This window comes from Rattus rattus, chromosome 7 (genome assembly GCF_011064425.1).
Source record: "Rattus rattus isolate New Zealand chromosome 7, Rrattus_CSIRO_v1, whole genome shotgun sequence".
In the NCBI taxonomy this organism is placed as follows: domain Eukaryota; kingdom Metazoa; phylum Chordata; class Mammalia; order Rodentia; family Muridae; genus Rattus; species Rattus rattus.
Window position 1 is genome coordinate 95,509,908 of NC_046160.1, and position 27,452 is coordinate 95,537,359.

Sequence of the window (27,452 nt, forward strand, 5' to 3'; positions counted from 1 at the left end):
TTGGGATCCCTTGTCTCTCCCCGTGGTTGAGGTGAACTGAATTATGGTAGAAGAATGAGTTTGTTTTGGTGAGTTTCCTTTGGGTGATCAGTTCTTGCTCAGTTAAAGTGTGAACATGGAAACCAAACCAAGAAATGACAATTCTAGGGCTGGTGCGATGGCTCCATGTCTTGCAGAGGATTTGAGTTCATTTTCCAGCACCCACATGGTGGTTCAAACTGTCTGTAACTCCAGCTCCAGGGATTTCACTAACCTCTTCAGCCCCAGGATGCATATACATATATGCAAACAAAGCACTCACACACAAAGAATAGAAATAAATAAATCTTAAAAATAAAAAAAAAATGAAAATCTCTCACCAGAGAACATAGTACAGTTGGGAAATATTGTAGGTCTCCCCGAATGCTGGGGAAGGGGCACCCTCTTTCGTACATAGAACTTTTGAATTTTTACTGAGAATCATAATGTATTAGTACCTTAAAAATTATAAAAGATCTAAGCCATTTTGCAGAGGAAGGAACCTGTTTGCTGAGCACACAGGGAATCCGTGGCCATGCTGGGAATAGAAATGAAGTATTCAGACATCTTTCCACAGGAAAAGCACTGTGTGTGTGCAGTGTGGGCAACAATTTCTGGCACAATTCCTTTCCAAGTTTGTCCAAACAATATAAATGGCACCACCACACAGCTTCCCGGTTGGAGGGAAAAGCCTGAGTAGTAGTCCAGAATCTCCTTTACTTCCCACCCCCAAATCTCTTAAATAGGCAACTGTTAAAGCATGTCCTGCCATTCTTCCTCTCACAGAACAAAATCCAAGCTCATCACCACACTGCTACAGGCCGAGAGTACCCCATTAAATGTCATGAACCCCTAACCTCCAATATGGAATATGACTTTATTTAGGAAAAGAGCAACCACGATTAGTGGGGATGAAGCCACATTGGAAAAGGGTGGGCCTCCTATCCAATATGGACAGTATTTTAATGGGAAGATGGCTATGTGAGGACAGATACAGGGGCAGAAGTTCTTGTTATGATAAGGGCAGAGACTAGGGTTGTGTACTTGTAATCCCCAGGATGGCCAGGCTTGCCAGGGACCCACTCCAGGTTAGAAGAGACTCGGGGGACAACATATTTCTGTTATTTCAGGCCATATTACACGTGATACTTTATAATATTTTTCTCGAAATAAATACATACGGCTTCCAGGAGCCTGTATGCTGTGGTTTCTACCTCACACGACTGGTTTTCTTCTATGTTCTGGGATACAATAAGCCCATAGCCTCTCGGAGGATGTTGCATACACATGCTATTTCCCATAGAACATTTGGTTATTTCCAGCTCTTCATGTAATAGACATCTTCTTGCCTTATTTGGAGTTGCTTTAAATAGCACCACTTGAGAGAGACCTTTCCAGAACTACCTACCTACATAAGCTCAACGCCTCCTGCCTTGCTCCGCCACCACAGTCACCTCAGTAAAACGGTTTCCTACTTACTGTTCTAGAATACCAGCTGCACAGAGGCATGAACCGTTCAAGTGCAGCTGTTGTTCTAACCGAGCTCAGTCACTTCTGGGAAGAGTCCATTCACCATTCTTGACATGTTGCACAGCTTGGAATATAAAAGGCACTCAAAGAATTTTTCTGAATGAGTGAATAGAGGATTGCCCTATTGATAACAAGTCTTGCTGTGTGTCCCCTTACTGAAGGCAGGAAGCAAACAGTCTTGAAACAGCCTGCCATGGATCACAGAAGGACTCGACAAGCAGGTGCCTCACAGGAGTCAGAAACAGAATTGGAGAACAGGCCTCTAAGATTTAAAACACACGCTTCTTCTACTAGTCCAGTGGAAATAAGTGTAGAAGGCAAGACTTTAGAAATCAAATCACACGCTAAAAGGACCCCAGGAACTGGCCACCCAAAAAGAATCCTAAGGTAATTCGATCTCTAAAATGAGCAGTACTATCCTAGTTTGCAGTCAGTAGGAAATTCAGCTTTATGGAGATGACATAGTTGTGATCAAGGCAAAGTTGTGACTTCCATTCTGAAAACACGGAGAGACTTATTTGTTCAACATGCCCAAAGGGAGTTGAGTTTTCCATATAAACTCATGTCTTTACCCTTTGTTCAGGGTTAGATGCCAAATTCAATGATCTGTATCAAGAAAAGAAACCCATCCGGCCATACGATTTGAGAGTTGATGGTAACAATTTTTGACTAATTTGAAATTTCTCAGCACTTTGTTAATTTGGCCCTCTGGGAAAAAGAAGCTATTCAATCCAATTCACCTCCTTAGGGAGAACAAAGAATGACGTAGCATGGCCTGTCTTTAAGCAGGCTTCCTACTCTGCCAGGTGAATAATCACTGTTCACAGTTCCCCAGACTCCTCCATGCACCTGTCCTGTCACTCCTGATGAGGGCAGACCTCCCTGACTTCCCATTCTCAGAAGAGGAGAGGCACCAGAGAAGGGGTGTGTTCCTGCTGTCAAGACAGGGCACAGTAGTTCCTGTGAGGATGGAGGGAGTGGCCTTAAGACTGGAAGAATTTCCTGGCATCACTCAGGGTGGCTACTGAGAAAGGGGTCTCCAATCACTAGAATTTGAGCCCCAAGAGGAAGATTTTGAGTATTGGGTTCACTGGTGGTTCAGGACCTAGGACAATAAATACCTTGCATGAAACAGAGGTGGAGGACTTCTTCATTGAGAGAAAGAAAGAATGAGCAAATGATTGTGTGCACTTCCCATTAGGCACAAAGCAGCTTAGATGCCAGGACAGCGACTTGTCTTGCTCTGAGCTCAAAGCTCAGCTCACTGTACCACTCACCCAGGTTCAGCACACTAAATCCAGGTTCACACCTATGCCCCCACTGCACCAGCAATAAGCTCCCAGGGAGTGGGAACTTGCTGCTGTGTTTACAACAGCCCATCTTCCCTCTTTGTTTTCATAGTTAAAGGCAGCTGATGGGGCTTGATGCAGACTCTGAAGAGAGGCTTTGGCTCCGTCCTGTTTGGCGTGGCAGAGCCTTCGACAAACATCTGTGGAAGGACTGTGTCTAGACACTGCTTTCATGACTGCTAGGTGGAACAAGGACGGGGAGCAGAGAGGACCACAGTCTTAGCACTCTGTTTACCTTATTGTGTGGGGACAAATAAATCGGCTAAGCCACCTTGGAGGGAAAACCATGGGACAGACCTCCTATTAGCTGCCGCTTTGAAAACGCCTGCCCAGTGCTAGACACTCAGCTTGTATGCACTGCATATTTAACAGGGTATTGGATGGAACATTTGTGCTGTCCAACATTAACAACTGGCATTTAAAGCTGAATCAAGGCCTCTTTAAGCTCTTCCAGACTTAAAGGCAGTAGCCAATAGTTGAGGACACGCACCTAACTTAGAACATAGCAGAAGGCATTAAACCACATTTACCATTTCCCTTCCAGCCTGTAAAACAGAGGAGAAAGGAGAGAGGAGTGTTTAATTCTTGACCAGTAGAGAGTATTTTAATTAATTAACTAATTAATTAACTAACTAACTAACTAACTGGCTTCCTCTTTGTGTTAGTATGCATGCATGTGGAGGCCAGATAATAAATTTTGTTCTTCTCCAGCCACTGGATGATGATGATGATGACGACGATGACGACGACGACGACCACCACCACCACCACCACCACCACCACCATCATCATTATCACAGACATGTTCTTTCACTGACCAACGCTGACTGGCTAGCTAGTAAACGTAAGCCCAGAGTTCTAGTTGTCTCCACCTCCCAGGGCTGGGATTTCTGGTGCGTACCACTGTGTCTCATTTTTCCAATGTAGGATCCGGGGATTGAACCCAGATTCTCATGCTTACGAGGCAAGCACTTGGTTAACTATGCTGTATTTCCCAGCCCCCTTCTTCTCCTTCATGAGGGACAGGAGATAAACATCCCTTGTCTTCCCAGTCAGCCTGAGGGAGGGGGGACCAGTTGGTACCTCTCAGAAAGTAATAGTGAACTTCTCTTAGAGTGGTAAGTTGCACAGTTCTAGTGTCATGAAAACGATTGGAACAGAGTGGATAGTTCTTAAAGGCCGGTGTGTCGAAAGAGCCTGAAACCTGTGATAACAAGGAAGACCACGCCTGTGGTTTCTTGTCAGTTTGGAGGCCTGCTGGAGGGATAGGGCCAGCCATTTGAAGAGGGTCAGTTGTGTAAATTCCTAAGAAGAAGAGTTGGACATTCTTCATGGACCCAGTCACCTCTGGATCTTAGAGGACAAAAAGAAGAACAGAGGTCTGCCCAGCTTTTCCAAGTAGAACATAAAGGCTGGAGGCTAGGGGAATCCATGAGCTGCTCAGGCAGTTGCTGAAACAGGAAGGCGAAGCTTCTTGGTAGCAGGGCTGGAGGAATGGACCTGACCCAAGGAAAGTGATTCTCTGAGACGGTCTGAAATGATTGGGGGCTGTGATGTTCCATGCCGTACCAAATAACAAACAGGACAACAGAAGTGAAGCCAGGGTGAATAACAACCCCAAGACATTTCTTCTTATCTTCTGCCACACCCCAAAATACCAAAGGAGATTACGATTTGGAGGGAGACAATCTGGGTGGGGCAAAGGATGCTGGCATGGCAGATGCTAATGGACTGCACACTCTTGGTGCTGATGCTCCCAAGATGGCAGGGACTGGGGAGGAAGAGAAATAAAGCGGTTGACAATACTTGAAGTTTCTCATCTTCCTTTAAATCCCCGGAGTCCTGAACCTCGTTAACATCTGAGGAGGAGGCTTCAAATTAACTTTGAGATTGGTGCCTTAAACTAAATAGACGGAAGAGCTTTTAACAACAGAAGTTGTCAGGCAATCACGAATTGGAAGTATCATTAGAGTGTGAGCTTCAAGTGCATACCTTGGGGAGGGAGGATGATTCATTGTAAAACTTGCGGAGGCAACAGAGAAAACTAGGAGGACCTCACTGTTGTACAGTCTGGGCCCCGACTGCTTTATGAACTGGTTGCATGTGGACTGTATCACTGCACAGTCAGATGTCTGTACACAGTCATCACTGAACACACCGGGGAACTTGGGAATCAAGAAGGGACAGAGCCACTGAGTACACCTGGCCTTAACGCCTTCAGAACGGTCTCCCCCTCTACTCCGCACACCAGTTGCAGTTCACAAGCAGACGTCACAGGGCACTGAGAGCATGGATCATGGGTGATGGCACAGCAATAGATTTGGATGCTTGTTCCTCAGACTTTAGGATTCTGGGCCAATGACTGTTTCGGCTTTGTTTGTCTCCTTTAATGGATAAGGGTGGTGCCTGCTAGCACACTGCTGTAAAGATTTGTTAAGAATAACTTTCCGGCAGATTGTTATCTCTGTGGTCCCTTCACACCCCTCCTGGAGGGGACCTCTAACTGTATTTGGATGCTCCCTTTATAATTGATGTCTCTCTAATTATATTATCCACTACGCAAGGGCAGAGAAAGAAACCCACACTCCTTTGGATCTCTATGACAACTGTGCACACACAGTAGGGTTCACAGTACAGTACTGTGATAATTGCAGGGTTATCACTGTTAAACTGCCAGGGAAACCTGATGAACACAAAAACTAGTTTATTGAACACTCCTTCCATGCTGGACATGGTGCCAGACCCTTTAAATGTGTCCTTTCATGGAATCCAAAGAAGTTAGTCCATTGCTTTTTAATTTAGCCTCAGGCAGATTCTTAGGGTAGAGGCAGAAGGCAGCCAGATTCTTTGACAAAATGTCACAGGGATACCTCTAGCCCCGTTACTGCTAAAGTCCTTGCTTCCCTCAGAAGCCTCTTGAGTTGGGCCTCTACAGTCCACATAGCTCTCAGCACTACTGTCTTCCAAACTCCTACTGGGATGGCCCATTAAGCTCTGCTTATAGCATTCAACTGTTTTTCCTGTCCATAGGCCTAAGGTCTTCCACATTCTCAAAACAACAACAACAACTCCCAGCACGGTAGGCCTGTCACAGAGATAGGCCACTTCCTGGTACCAAAATCTGTATCAGTTACTTTTTAAAAACTGTTGTGATGAAGCTCAATGATCAGGGCAACTTATAAAAACAGATTTAGTTGGGCTTCGGAGGTTTAGGTCTATGATGTCAGAGCAAAGGCATGCTGTAGGAACAGCTGAGCGCCTCCACATACAGCAGGTAACAAGGACACATTTAGAACGGTGCCCACTTGGGAAATTTCAACACCCACCTCCAGTGACATATCTCCTCCAACAAGGCCACACCTCCTAATCCTTTCCAAACAGTTCTATCAACTTGGGACCAAGTATTCAAACATCTGAGCCTGCAGAGGCCATTTACAATCAAACCACCGTAGATTTCTTCCATGAGACCTTTATGGGTTGGTGTTAGTTAGTTGGGTTTAAGTAAACTGACATTTATCAAGAGTTTACCATCACATGCCATCAGTAGAAGTTGCGATGGTTTGGATATAAAGAGGTTAGCCAAGGCAAAGGAGATGGCTCCATTGGTAAAATGCCTGCTATACAAACATAAGGACTGGAATTTGAGTTCTCAGAACCCACAGAGTGGTACTGGCTCCTGGTTCTGGTTCTCAGAACTGACAGAGTGATACACTCCTGCAACTCCAGCACTAGCGTGTGAGGTGGGCAGGGCGTGGAGATAGAGCAGCAACACAAATCACGAGAGATACCCATTTTCTTCCTCTTCCATCATGCATGCATGTGCACCTGCACACACATAGAAATACACCTACACCAATAAATACACCATGCACAACACACCAAACAGAAAGAAAGAAAGAAAGGAAGAAAGGAAGAAAGAAAGAAATAGAAAAAAGAAAAAGAAAAGAAAGTTCTCTTTAAAAGATTCATTTATTAAAGCTTAGTTACCACTGATGGGCTTTTGGGGAATGGGTGGATGTAGGGTATGATGGAAACTGGAAGGTGAGGCCTAATTAGAGGAAGTGGGTGGTCACTGGGGAGAGGTCTTTGAAGGCTCTATTGCATCCCCAACCCCTTCCTCCTGTTTCACTTTCTCTACTTTCTGCCCACTTGGAGGAGGGCAGTGATAAACCACCATAGGCTCCTGACTGCAATCTGCTTCACTAAGGACCAGGAACAACGGAATCAAATGGACATGGGATGAAACCTGTGGTATCGGCCCCCCAACCCCCATCCCTGGTATTAGGTTTATGCCTTTAAGACATCATTGCAAAGTTGCATGTAGATATGAGGTTATTCCCCATATTGATAGGAGACAAGGCATGGTCAGATTAAATGCATTGCTCAAAGTGAGACAGCCAGCAACTGGGAGATCCAAGACTCATTAAAATGTATCTCTCTCTCTCTTTTTTTTCCAGAGCTGGGGACCGAACCCAGGGCCTTGCGCTTGCTAGGCAAGCGCTCTACCACTGAGCTAAATCCCCAAACCCCAAAATGTATCTCTTAAGCACCATCTTTCCCCTGTGCTCTAGTGACAATGGCTGGGTGACTCACCAGGATGTTGCGTACGTAGCTCATAAATGACAGCATGAAGATTTGAACATCCTAGCCTTGGGGCTTGGTAACAGGACTCCAAAGCAGGAGTTTATCAATGGACTGTGGACACTTGTCTCTATCTGTACTCTGTGGGACTCTTCAATAGGACCAAAGAGTTCATGGGCCCTCTCTTAACCTCTTAAATAGTTCAGAAAAAATTATTCCCAGACTTTGGATAAATGGGAAGCTTTGAGGATACTGTGATGGGAGAAACATTATTTTTAACGACTACCACAAATTATTTAATACATGCCACCTGAAGTGAAATATTATCCTATTACTTCACACCCCCATCCTGGATATTTCCTCCCATTCCTGGGGACCCCATTACCTTTCTTATCCCAACTCTTTCTGTTCTTCTCCAAGGCTGACACGTAATCTGTCAGTGTGATTCCCTGCTACCTATCAACCTGTTCCCTCTGGAGAGGAAGGCTGCCTGACTGCTGTCTTGGGGTTGCAGATCCATCCCAGTAGCCTCCCTCTCGCCATTGCTTGCCTCTATTTTGTGCATCCCTTGCCTTTATCCGGGCTTCCTCTCACTACCCCACCCTCAGGGTTAGCAATTCCCTGTTATAAGTTCCCCCCAAACCATGACCATCTCCATCCTGCAGCACCCATCTTGTTATGTTGGCTCTGTCTGTCTTCTGACTGGGGGACTGAGGCTGTGTCTGATTCTTCTTTGTAGACCCTCTGTGTGACAGAGAATGCGGCACACAGTAGGGTGTCAAACAACGTGGGCCAGAAGGACGCATTTGGCCTGAACCCTGGGTTTGGCTATCAGACAAACCTTTCTCTATGTTCCTACAACCCCAATCCATTCACCTCCACTTAACACAAAGACATTTTTATAGGAAGTAAGAAACAAAAGTAATTCACCCTTCAAGATTTGGCTCTCGACCCACTTCCAAAAAGGGAGTCTCTTGGATTGCTCCCAGCGCATAATGATCTTTGTAAATGAATTTTTGCAGGCACCGCAGTCTGTACATTTCAGTTGTCAATTGCATTCGCCGTGGCTGCCTTCAACAGTCATGTTCTGGTGTTCGCTCGTGTCTTTACTGTCCTGACGTGTCTGCACTCCCCACGGATGTTGGGACTATTTCTAAATGTCGTTTTGTTTTCTTCCTTGCTTGATGGTCCCTGACAAACTGAGCTCTTCTCGGGCCCGACACTCTCCTGCATTAATCTTCATAGGACAGCGCACAGAGCTGGCACCAGTGGGAGATCAGCTGGACTTTGTAAATGAGGTCATTTGGTGACTCCTTTTAGCCCCGTGGCCCTGAACATGCTAAGCACCCACAGATCTTATTTGTTGTGTGGGGAAATAAAAATTCACAGTTCTTATCCTAAGACATGCTTCAGATGGGGCACAGAAATCCTTCGATTAAACACTCTTTCACTTGATTAGTTTTGCCTTTTATAAATGCTTGCTTCTGTGGTCTCAAAAATGAAGGAGAAGTATTGGGAGACATTCTTTAGCAAGTCTTTCACATATCAGTTTTGTGCAGAGCCTCTACATGACTCTGAACTTCACATACCTCCATTATTAAATCCAATACATCACCAAGAGAACAGACAGTGGTACCAGCTGGATTCGCTGGGGGCCCACACACCAACACCTGCACCAAAGCGTAGTTCCTAAATCTGGAATCAGCTTTGCTATTTAATTTCTTTTAGTGGAGGAAACAGACATCCCAACCCCCTTACTGGAGACGCTCCTCTGCTGTATCAGCTACAAAACACAGGCTTCTGCTCTGTTTTGCCAACTGATTATATAGGAGGGCTCCGCACAGATGACAGGCTTAGGACCCAAAGATAGCCCCGCTGTCAAACAGATCATTGTTTTCTCCCTTCCCTTGGTATAGTAAAAGTGTGTGTGGGAAGAGGTGCACACAAAGGAAACAAATGAACTCACCTTCCTTAGATAAGCATTGGAGCACTCTGTCCCCAGCAGCCAGTCCCAGGCCTCAATTTTGGCTTTCCAACTGCTGCATCCCGCACGCAGCTGTGCCACTGAGGCCTAAAGCCCTGTGGTTAGCAGGGAAGGAGGAGAGAGTGGCCCCAGTGCCAGGCACAAGGAGGCTTAATGCTAGGCTTGGGGAAGCTGGCTGCAAAGCTATAGGGGAAAAGAAAAAGGAGGAGAGAAGGGAGGCCTGGACAATGGAAATGTTGGAAGTGTTGAACGAAGGAGAGGAGGTGTGGGATTAAGGTCTTCTGAAAGTGTATGAATAGCTTCAAAGCCGCTAGAGCGGTCCACATTTAACATCTTCAGCACAGGCAGAGGACAAAGGCAAAGACATCTTGTTTTGGCACACCCAGAGTCAGCTCTAGGTCCCTGTCCACAACCCCTTCTGCATTCTGCTAGGTACATGCTGAGACACCTCCTGACTCTGGGCAGAGGGCGACCTGTAATACCAACAAGACCACGGCTGGGTCATTCAAGCTATGGTACGTTTGGCAGGTTTCTGGGTCCATAGCAAGACAGAGCCCCTTCCAGCTGATTTCACCTTAGGCCCGGGTGTCTGGAAAGGTGGTTTTCACTTCATTTCATTATTTTATATTTGTGCTGACCCCATCCCCCCTTTTAAATAGGCTCCTAGAAAACCGTAAAAAAGAAAAAAATCGAGGAGAACAACTGTTCTCCACAGATGTTCTACCAGGGAACAGCGCAAGGGTTCCTGCTTCTGACATCAGCTTTAGCTCCCCTGTGTGTTCGCTAGAGGCTGGGGAAACAAAACCAAGTATCGGAGCACAGTGGCACTGTAATCAACACTCAGGAGTTGGAGGCAGGAGGAGCAGGAGGTCAGGTGATCCTCAGCTACATACTGAGTTTGAGGCCAGCCTGGGCTACATGAGACTCTATCTCAAACAAACAGATGCTAGGAAAAAAAATGCAGGAATAAAACCCACTCCCTTTACACACGTTTTCACAGACTTGTAAAATCTGGCTGGCCTGAGTCTCCCCACGGAGACCAGCCTAGGTGACATGTGACATGTTACTTCCGGGTTCAGCTCCTGTCCCTTCTGCAGCCTGTGCTGTGCTATGCCTCTCATGCTTTTCCATGTATACTGGTGTTTGTCTTGTTCAAAATCACCCCTCTTTCCACTAGCCAAACACAAGATGAATGTCTCTCATTCCTTACTCTGTGTATCTTAGCATTCTGCCTACATGTCTGTATGTTTATACCTGGTGCCCCTCAGAAGCCAAAAGAAGAAATCATTTCCTGGAACTAGGGTTACAGATGGGTATGAGCGACTATGTGAGTGCTGGGCATTGAACCTGGGTCCTCTTGGAGAGCAGCCTGTGCTTTTATAACCACTGAGCCATCTCTCCATCCTTAGAGCTGAATTTCTACAAACCTTCCTAAGTACAAAAGGCTCTGGTGTTACCACAGGAGAATACCTGTGTTCAACGAGCTTTGCTCAGATATGAGTTGGAGTTATTATCCACAAATTCGGTACTAATAAGTCAGAAGCATCTGTGAAATAAAGTCTTTAAACAGAAACACACACACACACACACACACACACACACACACACACACACACAGGCCATTGGTTGCTGAAGATGTTGTGAACAGAGGCTCACAGGATCCCAGCTCAGTACTCCTTAGTAATTTTTCACTATTCATTAATTAAATGTCCAAAGCAACTTTAAATATAAAATACAACTGCATGATGAATAAGATCCGATGGTGCTTTGTTTGCGTATAATGTCAGTTCCCTGGGATGGTTTTCTGCTTTTAACCACAGAGACTATAGGATAAGTGGGCAACAGTGGGAAGAAACTGGGAAATTGCATGTCATGGTTTGGATATGGCTGTGTCCTCCAGAGGTTTGTGTGTTGGAGGCTTAATTCCCTGTACACCAACGTGAGTGGTGGTGACATCATTAAGAGGTGAGACTCAGGGGGAGTCCTTGAGTCATTGAGGTCATTGAGGAGTTGCCCTCAGGAAAGGACCAAGGTAGCTCTCCTGCCACTCCCTGAGATTTCTTCTAAGAGTGAGTTTTTATTGGAATCTGAACCTGGTCCCTGAATCACTCTTCAGATTAGATTCCCTACTTACAACGTGATGTTTCCCTCTCATGGCTCTACACGAAGCCATTCATTGCCAGGCCCTCACCAGGGGCCCTCATCAGGATGATGCTTGGCTTAGGCTTTTAACCTCCAAAGTATAAACTAAATGCGTTTTCTTTATAAGGTTCACCTACCTTGGACATTTTCTTAAGGAAACAGAAAATAGTCTAATGTGACTTGTATATTCTTTATAATAATCCTGTGTGACTGCCATTGTCCTCTTTTCCAAGTAATAAAGTTAGCCCTAGAGAGATTGGTTGATTTACTTGATATTCTATAGGACAGGAAGCAGAATTCTAACAGACAGGGCCCCAGGGGTGAATGCCCTGAAAAATCAATCTTCTCCTTTGAGTGTGAGACCTGTGCAAATCTGGTAATAATTATACGCCATGGCTCTGTCGCATGGCAAAGGTGAAGGGGTTTTGCAGATAGCAGCATCCTTAATTAACTGACGCTTAAGCCTTGACTTTAAGGGAAAATATCATGCATGTGCTCAACTAATTAGACAGAGCCTTTAAAAGTCGAAGAGGCTCTTTCTGCAGATGGACATAAAAGGGCAAGGCATGAGTTCCCCAGCTGGGAGGGTACACCTTCTGTAACAATCCTGAGATTGGAATGGGACCCCCAAGACTCAGGTGAGAGAACAGTGCTAGCTGCCATCTTAACTTGAACTCAGAAACTGATTCACAGAAGCCGATAGGGAATGGATAGATGTTCATGGTGTTAAATGAAGCCGCAATTGAAAAATTAATACATGTATCCAAGAGGTGGCAGAGTTAGTGCAAATGCAAGCCCTCCATAGCTGATCCTCTTCCCCTTCGGGCTACATAGTGGCACACTTGGTGGGCTGTGTGTTTGCCTCTCTGGATTGGTTGTATTTGTTAGCACGCAGGAAATGGGGTGGTACATGGGGAGACGAAGGCATCCAGATGCAATAGCTGAGATCTGACACAAAGGGGGCTCCTGGTCTTGGGTGGTCCAAGGGAAGGGTGGGGAGCCACTCAATGTTGAGAGATGAGAGATGTATTTTGTCTTTTCTTACTGAGGGAATAGTTAACAAGAGATTGCAGGGGAAACACTGGGGCTCCAAGGTTGAATGACCTCCAGAAATCAGTACTGTGATCACACTTTTGATGTCCACAAATAGCAAATGCGTTAGGATTCAGTAAGTATGTTCAGGGAGAAGCCTTAACTAGTCCTCAGGTCAGTGCCAGGGCAGTGGACAGATGCAGGGCAGAAGTCAAATATTTAGTGGAGGGAGACTTCTTGAGCAAAGAAAGTATGCGAATGGGGACACAACCAAGGCAGGGGAGCTGGTGACAAGGTGCTCAGAGGCGAGGGGAGCTCTGTATATGATATCATTTATGATGGTTCACTGGATTGTCCTCTTGGCAGGATTTAGAATGACCTGTGAGACAAACTTCTGGGTGTATTGTAAGGGCATTTCCAGGGACCTTTAAATGAAATGGGTACCCACCCCAAATGTCTATGGCACTATTCCGTGGACTAGAATCCCAGACTGAATAAAAATACAATGAATGAGAGAATACCCCCATTCACCACTCTCTGACTCCTGACTGTAAGCCACCAACGTGAGCAGTAGCCCCACAGTCCTGCTCCCACGAGTCCCTCTGCCGGGACAGACTGTATATCCTTCCACCGTGAGGCAAAGTAACGTTTTCATCCCTTAAGTTGTTTTTGTCTTAAGAAGCAACTGATACAGCAATCATACCCTAAACGTGAGACATTTCAGGTAAGGTTCTTTAAAATTGTAGAAAGGATACCTCTGAAACCTCACGTCTAGCCTTCGTGTTTCTGACTCTGGTTATTTGGTGATTTGGTGAGTTGGTGTTGAAAGCACAAGCATCGGTCAAGCAGTCAGGCCTATGTCCAGACTCTCACTGGGGTTCAGTGTGAAATTCCTAAACAGCATGCCACATACACCATAACACATGGGCATATGATGAGAATTCAATGAATGCACAATACCCATGTATTTGACACTTTGCACACCATCGACAGGCTTGCGGCAGAAGTAATGGGTTGTACTGTGGGTGGCTTAGCCATCAGGGAAGGCCTTTTTAGTCTGCAGGGTTTCATAACACTAGATTGTCAGTGCAACTCTGTAGCTATAACACTCTCCTGAAGTCTTTAGATCACCAACAGGTTTGAGTGGAGGCTGGGGCAGTGGGTCTAGGAAGAGATTTCTACGCTGCTTGTGTGCTCAGAGGCATGCCTAGGGCCCTCTGGAGCCTTACTGTAATTACTGTAGCTGTTCTAGTTCTAGAGTCCCACTAGGAAGTGGTTTTACATCTAATTACCTTTCAGAGGGGACAGAGTTTGCCCAATCCCCCTCCTGGCCTTCTTCTGTCTCCTTTGCTTCTGTTGCACTCTCTGCCATCCTTCTTGCTTTCCCTCCATTCCCCAAGCAAGCTAGACAAACTCCACATCGGGATGCAGACAAGTCAACCTCAAGGTCACCTTCAGCTCTGGCCTGGGGCAGCTCTTGCCTTGGGGAGCAGCCTGTCATGTTCTCTGACACTGTCAAAGAAAGCCCAGATAATGACATTTTCCTCCACCTTCCTCCAGACAATACTCTTTGACTTTCTATCTTTAGATCAACTCTCTTTTCCTAAAAGCTAACCTTGGGCACGGATAGGGAATCCAATTCCTAAGTCAAACTGGAGCAAGATGCTGGCTCAGGTAGAGTAGAAAGACTGAGCCATGGCCAAGATTCTGCTAGTTACTTAACTAATACTTAGTGGGTAATTGAGACTGGACCGAGGTAAATGTTTTCTGTTGGTGACTGTATGCAAGCTCACAACAGCCCCGAGAGATAAGTTCCTTAATACCCACATTACAGTAATAAGCAAAGAGAGAGGCTAGGCAATTCCTTCTGGCTTACCACCCGCAAGTAGCCAATCAGAGACTCTCTCTCCTCTGGCTTGACCACAGTCCCACATGTTTGTTTGAGCCGCTCTTCTACCCTTTCTACACAAGTGCTTCCGTGTGCACAGTTTCATTGCTAGTTCTGATTCTGGTGATATGTCTGCTACAACTTTCTTTCATTTCTCAAGATGAGGTTTCTCTGTGTAGACCTATCTGTACTGAAACTGTATAGATCAGGCTGTCCTCAAACTCACAGACATCCACCTGCCTCTGCCTCTCAACTGCTGAGACTAAAGGCATGTACCAGTTTGTTTGTTTGTTTGTTTCTAATTATACCAGACAAAAGCAACTTAAAAGAGGAAGGGTTTGCTTTGGTTCATGATTCGAGTGGCACATTCCTGTATGGTAGAGAAGGTGTGGTCCAGGAGTATGAAAAACTGGACACAGAAAAACAGAGATAAATGATGGTGCCCATTGTGCTTTCTCTTTTATCCCACTTTTGGTTGGTTTAGAACCCCATGGCACAAGGATGGTGCTGTCCACCTTCTGGTGGGTCTTTCCTCCTCAGTTAAAACTCTCTAGAAACACTTCATGGAGGCAGATATCCTATGTGAATCTAGACTCAGTCAGGCTGACGATGAAAATGAACCATCAGATTCCTCCTACACACCTATCAGCAATGCCTTCTTCTTGTCACAGACAGTCATGGTTGTCCCTAGGTTACTCATGACATTTTCAGCTTTACCCAAGTCAAGCTCATCTCTTTGCCGAGAAAAGCAGTAACATCTTCATTCCCCCCCAAAGCAGGCAATACACACCTGCAGTTCAGGGACAGCTTCAAGGCCTCAAGTAACTCCAAAGGGAGAAAGACTGGAGAATCAGCCTTATTTTGCATCAACAGTTGTAGATAAAATACCTTTTTATCCTCAGATAGGTTCTCATTGTACAGCCCAGGCTGGCTTCAAACTCATAACCCTCCTGCCTCATTATCAACCCTCTGAATGCTGTGATTACAAGTATGTGTCGTCATACTCTACTAGAGAGGGCCTGGTCAAAGATGAAAGGCTACTCATTCCACGGCAGGAAGCTATAGATCCAGTGGCCCAGGCTTCCTCTATCATGAAGTGAGCAGAAAAGAGCATGCGGCTTTGGAACACAGTCTGATGCTGCTGACAGTTGCTTAAGAACTGTGACACACTTTAAAGACTGTGAGGGGATGTGCGATAAGGAGATCGGATGGTAGAAGAAAGGACCATTAGAACTGCTGTCACTAACTGAACGAACGTAGGCGTCTGACCTAGACAAAGTGGTCTTTTTATTTTGGGCAATAGTCCTCTATTTGCAAATGTAATTGAAGAGCTTAGCGATTGATTAGAGACCGTTTATATAACAAAGACCGGGGAAGAGTTCTGGCTTCCTGGGGCCCAAAGGATCAGTGTCCTGAGAGACAGCAAACTCTTCCTCAGGCAGCCTTTCTTTGCTCCAGTCCAGAGCTGGTAATGTGCATGGTGAAGTGTGGACATACATTGTACAGAGAATACATAATATACTCTGACTCTGTAGCTGGTTGTACAATAGGTAGCTTCAAGCAACTGGATGTTTTTTTCAGGTCTGAAGACTAGACATTCAAAACCAAGGGTAACACTAACTGTTCCCCGTCTATGCCATAGACCGTGTGGCTAGCTAGTGGACCAAATTCCTGGAAGGAGACTGAACCATGAAAAATCTAACCTCGTTGATGTGTTAATCCATCATCTGTTCATACTGAATGGATCATTAGGAAGTGGAGTCTGGTGGGGAAAAGGAGGTTCCCACCTCTGGAGGTACAAATCTTTGCAAACCTCTTCAATTACTGTCTGCAAAGAGACAGCTACCATCGAAAATAAAAAGAATAAGTCTAGGTCACATACCTAAGTTCCTTTAGTCAGTGACAGCAGCTCTAACGGCCTTCTCTTCTATACCTGGGGTTTGTGGGGAGGGCAATCTTGACTTGGTCCTTTCCTGTTTATCTCTCTCTGCTTCCTGGCTACCACAGAGTGAGCATCTTTACTTCATCATGTCCTTCCGCCACTGTGTTCTTTATCACCACCATTCAGAAACAGTGGACTGGATCCTGCAAACCCATGAGCTAAGATAAATTTGCTTCCTTGAAGCTGCTTCTCTTAGCTTATTTGCCACAGCGAACTCAAGTCAGACTGACACGTGCGTTGATCTCTCTCGAGACTAAAGAAGAATCTACCCCATGCTCCTCTCCTAGCTTCTTCTGTTTACTGACAACTGCCCAGGGTCCCTCGTCCGCATCACTTTTATCTCTGTTTCTGCTTGCATGGGGCCTGCTTCTCTGTGTGCTCCTTCTTCGCCTGGCGTTTGTTCAGGATTCCAGTATAATCTCCTCATAACTAACTTCCCTGCAAAGACCCAACGTCCTCATAGGGTTTCCTCCTGAAGTTCTGCGGGAACATGAATTTGAGAAGGGCACATACCACTGAACCCAGCACAGCTCACGGCAGGCACTTTGGGCAGACCCTCCCCTACTAATGGGGGTGGGGGAAAGAATTTGAATTTCTGAAGATGGGAGCTAAGTAAACCTAAGCTACCTTCCCAACATGGCAGGAGACACTTGACCCCTCTGATCGGTGTCCACGGCAAGAGTGAGTAGCCATCCGACCACCTAAAAGGCCCCGAGGAAATGAAGTTGACTAGCAAAGAAAATAACACAGAACACTAAGGTAACTTCCTCTTCAGCTTAAGACAAAGTGGGTGTCCTTTCTGCCTTGAGTTACTAGGAAAAGACTGGCAGGGACTCTATCCATAGTACACGGTCTTCCTTCAAGCTAGCAGAAAAACAGGCACAAAGCCCTTAGTTTTCTTTCTTCTTGCAAACCCTGATAGGACTGGAGGGGACCAAGGGGAGAAACTCGGAGCAGCATCGTTTAGGATGAGGAGCAAACCAAGGCTGAGATAACCTGTGTCCTGCTAGGGACAGGCACATTCTGACGGTAGGATTCAGAGAGCGTCAGGAAGTGCTGCATGGAATTGAGTCCAATCTGGCCTAAGCAGATTAGTTCCCTCCCAGGGAAAGGATCTAGGCAGCTGGACAGCGTAGCTCCCTATGCAGTGGCAAGGCACTATCATTACAAGGCCCAGATAGGACGGAATTACACGCTCCCTGAAGGAAATGCTTAATTGATTTTTCAGGATGTCTCCTGAGATTCAAAGTCAACCAGTGATCAGAGGTAGCAAGGCAGTACGGACACTGTCCTTTTAAAGAGCTGGTGGCAGACAGGTGCCATTGCTGTGCTAGTTCAGGAAGGCCAGTGTCCAGACAGTGCTGTGGGTCTTGGTGAAGCCGGGAGAGGAAACAGTATAGAAAGGGGAGAGTGGTTCATGCCCAAGAGCAATATCCAATCCATGGCCTCCCTGAGCTTTCCGCAACCTCCAAGTGGTACACGTAGACAGAGACAAGCCAGGAATCTACCCAAGAATGTGCCCATCCCTCTACTCAGCTATTCACCTGTTCCAGAGACATCATCCTCTTTGTGCTATGTAGGGTCATGCAGGTTTGAACCAGGTGCTGTTGTGGTCAAGAATGCGGACTGGATGAGGACTACTTGCGCCTGAAACCAGCATCTTCCTATGTCTGTCTATGCCACCCTGAACCCGGGTCAATCAGTCATTCTTTCTAATAAGTTCTAAATCAACCAAAGAATGGGGCCCGTGAGAAGAACCAAACCAAATCACTGACACAGGGAGGTTTTGCCTCTGTTTCACTTCTGTCCTTGGTGGTTCCTTTGCACAGAAGAGGCAAATACTACACGTAACCATGTTCCAACCAGACTATGGCCTCCCCAAGGATAGGGACCATCTGTTCTCACTGTTCAGTCCCGAGAATGAGCTCTTCAAATGCCTGCCAACACACATTAAGTAACTGACACCCTTCTCTGACCTCCTTTTTTTTGTTGTTGTTGGTTCAGGCCCCATGGCTATGGAGGACTGACATAGACTCTTCTGGGGTTGCACCTAATCTCCCTTGTTTTCGACTCCCTCTAGTCCTTGGTCCTGGTTTCCTGGTTGTCTTTGGTCACGATAGTGGGAAAAAAAATATATATATATATATATATATATATATATATATATATATATATATATCCAAACAAACAAAACCAAAACAAGACAAAACCACACCACCATCAACAACAAAAGAACAAAAATAAATAAATAAATACATAAATAAATAAAATCAATCAATCAATCTTTGGTCTGACTGTAAGATCTTTTCCCTAGAAATAGGCAGTGCTTCACCTGTTGGCAGGGTCTCATGAGAAAAGGCTAAACCAGAAACCTCTGTGGATTTACATGGGCAAGTGTGGGAATTGAATCAAGGTTATGAATTCAGAGTCCTAGGCTAAGTATTACAGCGCATATTTGAGACCTGCCAAATTCCCTAGGCCCAGTTGCCCCAGAATTAAAAGGAAAATAAGTCATTTGTGTGCAGGTCTGTTTTGGTGCCAAAACCACACTGCTTTTTTTTAATTACTGAAGTTCAGTAATATAGCTTGAAATCTGGTCTGATTATCTGCCCAGCATGTTAGAATGGCCCCCACCCCAGTGTTGCTTTAGGTATTCAGTTCCTCTGGCTATTAAGGAAAAAGTGAGAGGCTAAGGAGATAGACAGCTCAGTGAAGGGTTTGCTTTGCAAGCGTGAAGATGTGAATTTAACTCCCCAGCACCCATGCGAAAAGCTCAGCATGCCTGGGCATCCCTCTAACCCCAGCATCAGTGGAGGGCTACAGAAATAGATGGATCCCAGTGTGTGCTGACCAGCCAGCCTAGGCAGAATGGTGAGGTCTCAGTTCAGTGAGAGGTCCTGTATCAAGGGAACAAAGTGGAGAGCGATAGAGAAAGACTGGAGACCAAGGTCTGCTCTGGTCTTTACACACACACACACACACACACACACACACACACACACACACACACACACACACACACAAAGAGGGGGGGCACACTCTTAGCTTCCCCTATGTGAGTTAAAGGAAAAGTGTTTCTCTTTTTCCTTTCTAAGGTGGTTCCAGCTTAATAACCTTATTAAGATATGTCCTATGATAGAAGGAATATGGGTTCAGAATCAGAAGATGAAGGTTTTGATATTTGACCTAAAAAAGAAGAAAGAAAGAAAAAAGAAAAAGAAATAAATGAAAAAGAAAGAAAAAGAAAAGAAAAGCCTGTGCTCAAATAGTCACTTTAATGATGTTGCAAAGTCCTTATATATATTTTTTTGAAAGTACTGTTGATGTTCTCTGAGCTTTGAGGAAAATTTATTGAGGAAAATATTGCATTTGTCCAGAAAGAAGAGGAGATCACAACATTGTATCTTGAGGGGAAACAAATTTTTTTAAAAGCTCCTTTATAAAATAGCATGTTTTCTAATATCATTGTCTAGTCATATGTTGTTGGAAGTTTTAATCTATACAGCTCCATTTTTTTAAAAAATAGTTTTTTCCTTATATATTTTTTTAAAATGTAGACTTTTATGTTGTTATACAAATGACAGAACTTTACTGCATAAGCACCCTAGCAGGAGCAATAATAAAATTTCCTAGAGTTGTGAGCTCCAACGGGAAGGCCCAGAAACCAACAACCTTCCCACTTTCTCTAGCACATTCTGACCTCTCTATGGGGTTACCACATCAGACCTGCTTTAAAGTGCCAGCACCTATTTTCAAAATGTTGCCATCCCTTAATTCCTCTGGCAGTCAGCACTTGGCTGCATTCATTCCATGCTCTCTCAGCCCCCGAGGTACACACTATAGATTCAATAGTCCACAAAAGTTCATTAAAATGTGCTTTCTCTCTGCTTTTGACTCATCATAGGAACACGAGTTGTGCTTTGCTACATTGCATAAAATGACAATCACTAGTTACTGGCTTAGAATATTCTAGAACACAGGTTGTACAGAGAAATGGCAGGTGGTTTTTAAAAGAAAATAAACTATGATAGAAGTAATTTAACAAACATTGGTCTATCTTGTGAAACCTGGTGCACTAGGTGGGGTTCTAGAAGATTCCAGTATAATTTTTAAAAGCTGTATGCTTTATGTGTCCAACGGGAACTCAAGCTTCTGTGGATTCACGAAATGAGTAACAAGTTCTGTGTTATGAAGAACAAAGGAGAGAGAGAGAGAGAGAGAGAGAGAGAGAGAGAGAGAGAGAGATTGTCTTAGCATGGAGAAAAAAAAATAGCCATTTAGAGTCCTACTTGATCTGTATCACGGGGTTTTCTACTACTTCCACAGGACTGTCACATGTGGCCTGTTTTTCTCATATCTACAGTTGAGCACAGGTTTCACCTCACAGATTTTCTTAACACAGACCACAAGGACAGCCACTACTAATTGCCCAGAGGTGACTCTAAGGAGGGTCCTATTTTCTTCCACATCCCAGGACACCTGGTAGAAACACACATTGTGCCACTTGTGGAGAATTGATCCCAAGAGATCCTGGAAAGACCTCAAGTTCCCACTCCATGGCTAAAGACAGCTGAATGCTGCTGTCTAGCTGGTCCAGCAGAGATCAGGTAGAGAGGAAGGGGCTGAAAGAGAACTGTCACTCTCTCCTTATATTTTTGGTTGTGAGCCTAGCTTTTAACAGCTGAGCCATCTCTCCAGCCCAAGAACAGTCACTCTATTCTTGAACTGCTGGGGGAAGCATGGGAACATTCTGGCTTTGTGTGAAACACAAGGAGCACTGAAAACTCAGACCCGAGAAGAGCTTTTGAAGTGACTCAGGCCCACATAATGTAACTGAAAATGAGACAGAGCTCTCTGCTGCTGCTGCTCTCCCAGAGAGGGCAGATCAGTAAGGGGAGAAGTGACCCTGGTAGCCTTGAGACCTGTATCACTCAGCATTCTACACTGGGAATGGTCACTGTTGTCCTGGCTTAGGTCTGAAGAGCACCCCTTCTTCTAGCCAACGGGTGCAGCATAGACCACAGTGACACCAATGTTCTACTACAGACCTTATTCCAGTTTACAGGGGACAGGAAGTCTTGCTTAAGACTCCCTTCTAAATAGCACCGCCCACAACCTAGTGATACAACTGTTTAGATAACTTATCATGGAATTCTCATGGCAACTTCATTTCTCCACTCCATTATCCAGTTATAGAGGTTATCTGGGGTGGGTGGTGGGGAGGAGGAGAAAGGACTTGGCCAAGAACCTTTTACACGGTCAGATTTAAAACAACACAACATAACACAACAACAACAACATCAACAACAATGGCAGCAGCAAGATCTAGAGAACTTGATCATTAAGACTAGAAAGATTTGTCCAGGTTGGGGAGAGGGCTGCAAGTACACCGGAGAGAAAGACTGTTCACCTGTCAGGTTCTAGAGCAAGCTGGAAGAAATAAATGCAATTGCCAAGGTGGCAAGACACAGAGATGCTGGGAGGCTGAGGCCTCAGGCTCAGGAGGAAATACATCAGGATGAGAAGGCCGTCCTCCTTGCTGCTTTAGTCCCTTTCTGATGACTTTCTGATATCGGCTCTCATCTCTGCTGGATCTTTATGATTAAATCTTTCTGTCTCACCTAGAGACAAGCAAATCTTTTGTGGTGAAGGGAGAAGGGGTACTGTCACAAGGGCTTTGTTTCCTGGGAGACATTCATCTTCTTGGAGATAGCAAGCAGTTAAGTGTCACCGTCCAAGTGACAGGCTTTTTTAAGGGATATTTTTCTAGCTCCTTCTATCTTACTTGAAGTCATAGATCAGAGAGGGGACAGAAGACCATCTAGTGAGGAGGCCTCCACTGAGGAGGAGGGGAGCATGGAGAGCGAGACCAGCTTGGAAGAGCACAGTGAATGATGGTGCTCCTGGGGAAGGTGTTGGGTACAGAGACACCTCGGCAGAGGTCTGCTTGCCCTGGAGCATATTCAAGCAAGAAAGCATGGCTGTCGCAGGGGATGCTTATTGAAAAGAGCAAGCATAAGAAAGTAACCTACAAATGCAGACTAACATCTCAGTGGGACGCAAAGTGAACCAGTGTGAAGATATACAGCCAAGGGAAAAGGTGACTCTCTTGCCAAGGGAGCGGTCATGCTGGTGACAGCATGACTTCTGAATCGCCACAAACCAGAGAAAGAAGGTTAGCGACAGTAGCGGGCCCATGGGATGTCACAAGGGATACACAAGGAGAAACTTACAAAGCAGACAAATTAGGACCAACATGTCTAGGGGAATTAGACGACTAGAGAGAGATGGCAGTAGTCCTGTTCTACAGCCAAAATTTCCATACTTGGTGTGTTAAGTTACCGTCAAGATGACACTTACCTAGAGAGGGCCAACTCAAGGACTCGCTGCAGCGTCATCTGGATTGTGAATAAGTGCTTCTTTAGGGGTTGGACACGACACTGACTGGCAACTGGACTGGGTTCATGCAAGAGCAGAATACCCACTATGTAGCTACAGGCACTGACTCGTGCAAGACAGGGTGCAAAGTCAATGGCTGACCTCAAATGTATACCAGTATAGACCGATCAGCATGCTTTTAGGAAAACAAAATTTTCCAGAATATATGTTTTATTTTTAGCTTTAAATTTTTCTTTAATGTGGGGTAAGTTTGTTTATATCAGCAGATAAAATAGGGAGTTTCATTGTGACATTTTCGTACATGTAGATCACAATTGTATTTTGTCCAGATTTGTCAGCCCAGAGCCATCTCTCAACCCTCCTCCAAACTTCTCCTGGTTCTTTTCTCTCGCCCCTTTCATACTGCTGATTTCTTCCTTGTATGTGGTGGAGGTATAAGAATATAACTCCTTTGAATGCCATGCTACCTGAGAATATTTGTGTGATGTTAGTTGGCAAAATCCTCAAAGCATTCGGTTCTTGCAAAAAAGCTCTTCAATGGCAAAGAATCTATATATATGGGGCTTGCTCTATTTGAGAATCAAACAGTCTATATTCAGCTATCGAGTACATACTACTGGCTTTGTGCCAGGACTCTAGACTGTATTGGGCAGTACAGCCTAATTCCTCATTTAAAAAAAGTAAGAAAACAGTGTCTTGAATAATCAGTCTGCTGCCTTCTTCATGGGGAAAACTAGCCGAAGGTGTGCACATGTGCTCCATACAGTAAACCTCTAGGGGTGTGATGGGAAGACTGGACCATAAAGCATCCTCACTCGCTGGCCTGGCTTTGTTTAGTGTCCCTTGCCTCTGTTCTTGGGAATGAGAGAAGAAACTTTGACCTTAGGAGTCAGAAGAGTCCAGAGAAGACCAGCTTTTACTAAAACACAAAAACTCCATTGGCTCAGGATCTTACTTCCCGAACAGTTTCAAGGTGAGCTGAGAGATTAAAAATAGTCCATGATATATTATTATTCCTAGTTAAGACATTAGTCACATAATACTCCAAGATTTGTACTCTCAAAACAACTTTCACATCCCAATTGTCATATCCTTTCCAAAGCTAACATTTTACTGGTGAGTAAAAATAAAACAGAGGTGCCCGAAGCAGAAGGGGACATTAACTCGGCAGCTTCTCACATCCTCTCCATCCCCAGCCTCCTATCACATCTGATGTGATATTTCTGTCATATCTGATGTGATCCTGGGAACCGCCTCCACTCTTTGAGTTTGGCTTTATAATTTGTAAAATGAGAGGTCAAATATCTTCCAGCTTTAACGTATAATTTGGTTTGGAACACGTACAGCCCAGCCAACACTGTGTTCTTCCTTGAAGGAGGCCTCTGCTATTAGATTATAGTAGAGCCTGCTACTTGCACATCTGACTATTCTCAGAGGAACCCTGTCCCCAGCAGAGGCCTGTGAGTTGGAACAAGCTGTTATTTTACAGAAGTGTGTGTGAGCCTCAGATCTGTAAGAGCCAGTCACTTGTTTAATGAATGAAATTAGCATGCAGGAAAAACTCATATCTCCAAGAGGTTTTGTTACTGTTTGCTGTGGACTTTCTATAATTCTACAGGGATAGGCATAAAACTGGGATTCTCCTGGATCATGAAGACATCAGTAGTATCTATCACAAAATGTCAAGGGTTCATTGCAATACAGGTGTAATATTGTCACACACCAAGCAGTCCGCTTCCCTCATTACTATGTCCTTAATGAAGGGTCCTTAACACTTGGGCCGTGTCTCTCCCACACAATAGGAAAGTCTCATTTCCCCTTTACTAACTCTTTCCCAAACATACCATTGTCCCATGTGTTTGTGTTTGTATGTACATGTTGATCCTTTCTTCCTGAGAGTGAGATCCCAGAGAGATGAAATTCCAACTTGTCTTATTTCTCTACCCTCAGTGCCAACCAATGTACTAACACATACCAAACATTTAGTAAACGTTTGTTGAATGACTGAATGCCTTCTGGGAGAAGGCACTGTGCTAACGGTGCACTTTTTCCTATTTGTATTTTTGTACTTCACATTATCTTGTAGATATATAGATAATGTTATTAATTTTATTTGTTTCACCAATAACAACAACAAAATCTCTAGGACCCATGCAGATGATGTGACTATGAAATGTTATACTGCCACTGAGGGGTGGGTTCATATCCAATTGTAAGATTTCAAGGTTCAGAATTCTCCACCATACCATGATGCTACAAATGACTTAGAGGAGTAGACAAGATACATTCGTGGAACTAGTGTGTGCACACATGCATTCATGTATGGGACATGTGTGGAAGTCAGGAAACAATCTTGGCTGTCAGTCATCATCTTCTACCTTGTCTGAGACAGAATCTCTCTATTGTTTTTCAACTGTGTATGTCAGGCTAGCTGCCCTGCCCAGGGATTCAGGAGTCCTGGGATTACAGATGCTCACATTGTACATTCATCTCCTGTGTTCTAGGTATTCAAACTCAGATCCTCATGCTGGCCCGGCAAGCATGCTTACTCATGAGACCATCTCTCCAGTTCCCGTCTTCCTGATAGAGCATGTAACTTGGTAGTAGCTGCATGACTGCAGTCAACACGACAGGTACAATATCACCAGGCTTAATATGTTCTGGGCAAACAATTCTTCCTAAGATCTGTCAGCTCCTGTCCAAGTACCTAAAAGGGTCAAACTCAGTTCCCAGAATGGCTTTGCAATTAGAAAGCCTTGTTAGGAACTGAGTTGTTGCTATGTTGGGTTTGAAAGCTGGAATTGGAAAGTATCCATTCTTGGCTCAATTAAGCAAGTTATTTGAAGAGTTGCTTTTGTGGTTTGGTCAGGACCTTCATATACTTTACCTGTAAGTTGGAGATCAGCAGCAGCATGGGTTTATGGGAAATGTTCTACCCTGATGTGTACTTCCAATAATAATGCTTAACAAACAAGTGTTCTAGAAGGCAGAAGGCCCTATCCAGCTCTAATATTTCAGGTGAGGACTCTTTGCACTGACTGGAAACTAGCATGCTCTCAGTAATTACAGTCACGCAGAGATCTAAGTAACCTGATCTCCTCAATAGTGTCTCCTGAAAATACTGCAGCTACCAACCCTGTGTACTGCACACGCCATGAGCCCAGAACATCTCCAGTCATCACAGTAAGTCCTGTACGAAAGCTATTACTCCTATTCTACTAGCAGGCAGATTACATCATAGGTAAGAAGTTTTTCCTTACTCATGTTTAAAGTCAGCAGAGAAGTTAGACTTATGATCAGAAGTATTCAGAGTCCATGGTTTTTCCATTACATAGTACTGTTGCCTCTGGTTGTATACAGTTTAAAGTACCGTGGGTCAGACTAACAGGCTGTGGGCTTTCAGTAAAGAAAGTCCAAAGGATCGAACCATACTGAAGTCAAACAGTGGTGTCAAGGGATAGATGCAAACATAAAGTTGCTTGCCAAATGCATGTACAGAGAAAGAGAGAGAGAGAGAGAGAGAGAGAGAGAGAGAGAGAGAGAGAGAGAGAGAGAGAATTTTGAGAATGTATAGTCATAGTCAGAGACCCTGGTAGGTCCTTAATAATAGATCATTAAGAAAATAAAGAAAATGGGGACCGATTTTTTACCTCATCCAAGCTAACTTTTCATGACACTGGAAGGTAAATATTGAATGGGAATTTCCCCAAATCTAGTCAATTACAGGAGATTGTGTGGACTTGACATCATCTAATGCCTGAAAATAAACACTCATATGCCAATATCACCATAAACATGTGTGAAATTTCACTAAGTTCATCTTCCCAGTGAGAGCGCTGCTTTATTTATATGCACGATTACTTCACCTAGTATTCTCTGGAAGGCATGCGTTCTTAGTTATGCTCACAAATGATTATCCTTCTCAGAAAAAAATGATTAAACAGTGTTCTAACAAATCAGTTTGTCGATAGCTTTTTCCCTTCAGGAGTCAGTCTCCCCAACCCTATCTTTTAGTAAGTGAGAGTATAACCCCCACGCAATGCCTACACTTGGGTTTGGAAGATTTTAGATTATATGATTATCTCACCCTGCCTCCAGGCAAGGAAAGTATTGTTATTTTTACTCTTTATATGAGAGGGCTTCCTTTCAGAGTTACTAAGTCACTTGTCCAAAGTCAGAAGAGACAACAACAGAACCCCTTAGGCCATCCAGCTGTTCCCAGCTGAAACAAGACTTTTAGAGTTCTGTCCCTTGGCTGGACCCAAGAAGTGCTTCAATAGCACTTTTCCTGGGACCTATGGACGTTCCCCAATCCCTCTTTCCAGGAGCTCCTTCCCTTCTGTTTTACGAATGATTCAGTGCCCTAGAAGTAGAAGCTACAGGTTCATGAAACAGTTTTCATCTCCCCTTTCCTTCTTCACATCATCTCCTACCTATAGAACAGCAGGTATCCCAAGATGGGTCCCTTTTTTCATCCTCTTAAGCTTCCTTGAAAAGTTGACCCCACTATAAGCTAAGAAAGCCATTCTTAGCCCACCCCCACCATGCTACCTATACCAGCTGAGGACAGAATGCCCATCTGTAAGA

General features: G+C 44.6%; 1 protein-coding gene across 4 annotated transcripts in view; it reads right to left on the bottom strand.

Annotated features, from left to right (window-relative positions):
* Slc8a3 (solute carrier family 8 member A3) overlaps nt 1-27,452 on the bottom strand; it is a 146,890-nt gene that overhangs the window by 86,627 nt on the left and 32,811 nt on the right. The gene's annotated exons all lie outside the window — the stretch shown is intronic.